This window comes from Lagopus muta, chromosome 15 (assembly GCF_023343835.1).
Source record: "Lagopus muta isolate bLagMut1 chromosome 15, bLagMut1 primary, whole genome shotgun sequence".
NCBI lineage: Eukaryota > Metazoa > Chordata > Aves > Galliformes > Phasianidae > Lagopus > Lagopus muta.
Genome location: NC_064447.1, coordinates 6652372 through 6655314, shown reverse-complemented (window position 1 = coordinate 6655314; position 2943 = coordinate 6652372). Strand labels below are relative to the sequence as shown.

The window sequence follows — 2943 nt, the reverse complement described above, 5'->3', positions numbered from 1 at the left end:
CCCCAAATCCAGTATTTTATTCTAAAAACAGCAGTGCTTCACACATAGCAGCTCTTGCTGTTTCTTATCTCGGCTAACAGTCATTCTGCAGGAGATTAACACAAAAGCTTTATGGCTTGTTGGTGCAGCAGTCTCCTGAGGACATTTCCTGGGATGGAGAAGGGGCAGCCCTTAGTCATTGCTGAGTGTCTGTAATGCATAGCCAGCCCCACTTTAGCAAAGCTTTTGAGCTTTTATGGGTAGAACTGAACAGGCTGCATGTTGATGCAGTTGATTTCAGTGGAGCTGCTTGCATGCATATACAAGGACTATTGTAAAATTTAGAAACTGTTCAGGAAAGAGAAATTCATTCTTCCTTTCCTTAATGAGTGTGCTTGTCACTGGGCCTCGAAGCTGCATTCCCCATTTACTCTTTCTGGCAAATGGACCTGAAATTGCTGTTAAACAGTGTTGAAACATGATGCTAATAACAGCTGCAACCATCAGTGGATGCTTTAAGTGCCTATCCAAGTTGTGTTTTGAGTGTCTAAAGCCTCTTGGATGTGGCCTTTTTGCTCCTCCATATTGTTTAATTATTACTTGGTGATGAAAGGCAATGTGCCATTCATCTCTGAAGGTGGTTGAATAGTGAGTGTTTTGTGCAAAACCTGCAGTGAAGGCGTTGTAATCAGTGGAAACAAAAGGTTTTGTTTTCCCTGTAAGGTTGGTGCCAAGAGTTTGAGGTTTTCCTTGAGAAGAAAGCGTATGTGCAACAACCCCACCAACATGCAGGGAGGAGAGATTGAATGCAACCGTCCAAAATATGTAAGTATAGGAATAGAGTATAATTATTGACACTTTTTGATGTAGTTTTATTTGCTACATTCAGTAACTGCTGACAGTTTTCTGTAGATCTGATACATAAATGTCCACATAGCTCAGTGAAAAAATACCGTGATCAACAATTTGTTTGCCAATACTTGTTAGCGCTGTAGACTACCTTCAGTCCTAAGGTGGTACCATGTTATTTAGCTGTACAGTAAGGAGGGCTGACAGGAAGTTGAAAATTAAGATCATTTACAGAAATATGCACAATTTATTTTATGATGTTCTTTTAAAGATAAAACTGTATTGACAGACTTTCTGAATGATACTGCTCCATGCTGTACTTTTAATCTATTCACAATGAATAAATAAAAATCTGTATTTTTTAAAAATGCGAAAATAAATGTTGAGGCCTGGTGCAATTTATCTGGGCGCAGTGCTTCTGAATGTCAGTGGGAGCACAGCTTGGGTAAGGACAACACGATGGAATCCCTTCTTTGTACAGCAGCCATGCAAATACCAGTTTCTGCATCATTCCCCACCATCTCGTGTCGTCTGGTTTCGTTCTGACTGGTCACTGAAGTTGTTCTTTTGTCAGTTTTCACAGTAGAGTTCTTAAAATGTTCCAAAGTTCATTTTTACTCTTAGAAGCTTCCAGAAATCGTGTTGTTTTTTCCTGTTCAATCCTTGCTTCCTTGCACTCCCAACAGTTGGAAATAGCTGGGAGGAAACTACTGGACGTGTGACAAGGAAATCTGTTTTCTTCAGGAAAGGCGGAAGGGTGATGATGATGATGATAAGAAGTAAGCACTGAACTGCCCCCTTGTTACAGACCCATCTTTATTGCTCAATGTTGAGAAAAGAATGGAAATATTTGGCCTGGATGATATGAGGAGAGAGTTTTTTGTGACAGGTGCTCATGATGCACTGTCATCCTCAGTATGGCTTGTTCCCTGTTCCCTTCAAGAATAAACTCATAGGAGCCCTTTTAAACTGGAGCCTTTGTATTGCTTTTGCCTTTTTGCTTTTTTGCCCTTGTATTGCTTTAATGGGAAAGGTTTAAACAATGTGGCTACAATAGTTATACAATATGAAATTGTTCTGCAGTATACCTTGAAAGAGCAGAACAACCAAGCCCTGGGAGGCCTCTTCATTCTTACTAAGATGGAAAATGGTGAAGTTTAGCCCAAAGTCTGGTGCTGGGTAATGAGCAGGTGGTGGAAAGCACAACAGTTAAAGCTCATGGAGACAGCCAGCACACTGTAAGAATTCTGTCTGTAACCAGCTGTGGGACTGACATGAACCTCAGTCTTCTCCCTGCAGACCTGCATTCCCTTCTGAGAGCAGCAGGACAGCCAAGACACGCGTAGTGTAGGTGAGCTGAGCTGAACCGGGACTCCTTGCCCGTGTTGTAAAAGGGAGGATTTGGCTTCAGCCCTTGACTGCATTGCAGCGGTGTGTCGGGCTGGGTGCAGGGTAAGCACAGAGATCCACCCTTGGAGAACAGAACACTGTGGGGCCAGGCCCTCGGGCTGGGCATCATTAATATGAGGGGTGGGACCTTGCCTGCCTTGCCCAGCTCCTGTGTCAATATAATGCAAAGCAGTAAAATGACGCAGGTAGCTTGAGTTTTCCAGATGGTTCACCTTTAATTTGGAAAAAGTCTCATCACCTTACAGCGGTGGCGAAGATCCCACGCACACCTCCATGCATGCGTTCTGCACAGGGGAGGGACCTCGGGGCGGCGCTGAGCAACTTTCAGTCCTCGCACTGCCGTAAGGGAGCAAGAAGAAAAACAGCCCAGTTAACATGAAGTCTGTTTTCTGACTCTTCAAAACTGAGTTTTAGTTTTGCAACAAAGAACTGAAATGCGTGTCACACTTCGTCGGACTTGCAGCCCCGGCTCCCGCAGGCGTCCACGTGGCAGCTCAGCTGTCGCGGTGCCGCCTCGGCAGCGGGCGGGTCGGGCGGATCTGGTGCCAGTGCGGAGTCGTGCGGAGTCAAATGGGGCGCCGAAAGAAGCGGTGATACGGCGGTAGCGTGGCCGAGCGGTCTAAGGCGCTGGATTAAGGCTCCAGTCTCTTCGGGGGCGTGGGTTCGAATCCCACCGCTGCCAACAGCTCTTTTCCTCTTTTGCAA

The 2943-nt window shown here is 45.2% G+C and overlaps 1 non-coding gene across 1 annotated transcript; it reads left to right on the top strand.

The window, feature by feature from the left end:
• Positions 1-2838: 2838 nt before the first annotated feature.
• Positions 2839-2920, top strand: TRNAL-AAG (transfer RNA leucine (anticodon AAG)). Its single transcript has one exon. It is a non-coding gene; the product is annotated as a tRNA-Leu (tRNA).
• Positions 2921-2943: the final 23 nt, after the last annotated feature.